We start from the raw sequence: 203 nt of genomic DNA, 5'->3' as shown, positions 1-203 counted from the left end.
GCTGCTGCTGCTGCGGTAGCAGCTAAACCTGCTGCTGCGGCGATGTGCACACACAGCAGCAGCAGCAGCAGCAACTACAGCAGCAGCAGCAACTAGAGCAGCAGCAACCGCAGCAGCAACACCAACACCAACAGCGGCAGCAGCTGCTGCTGCTGCTGCAGCATGGCCGAGTATCTCCCTCTCAAGCTGAACACATAACTGTT

General features: G+C 58.6%; 1 protein-coding gene across 1 annotated transcript in view; it reads left to right on the top strand.

Annotated features, from left to right (window-relative positions):
• The window catches only part of EMH_0018150 (uncharacterized protein), a gene marked incomplete at both ends in the record, with an annotated part of 3466 nt that overhangs the window by 664 nt on the left and 2599 nt on the right, over nucleotides 1–203 (top strand). The window lies entirely within an intron of this gene.

This window comes from Eimeria mitis, genomic scaffold, assembly GCF_000499745.2.
Source record: "Eimeria mitis Houghton genomic scaffold, Emh_scaff624, whole genome shotgun sequence".
Classification (NCBI taxonomy): Eukaryota; Apicomplexa; class Conoidasida; order Eucoccidiorida; family Eimeriidae; genus Eimeria; species Eimeria mitis.
The sequence above is the reverse complement of the archived record's forward strand: the minus strand, read 5'-3'. Positions and strand labels throughout refer to the sequence as shown.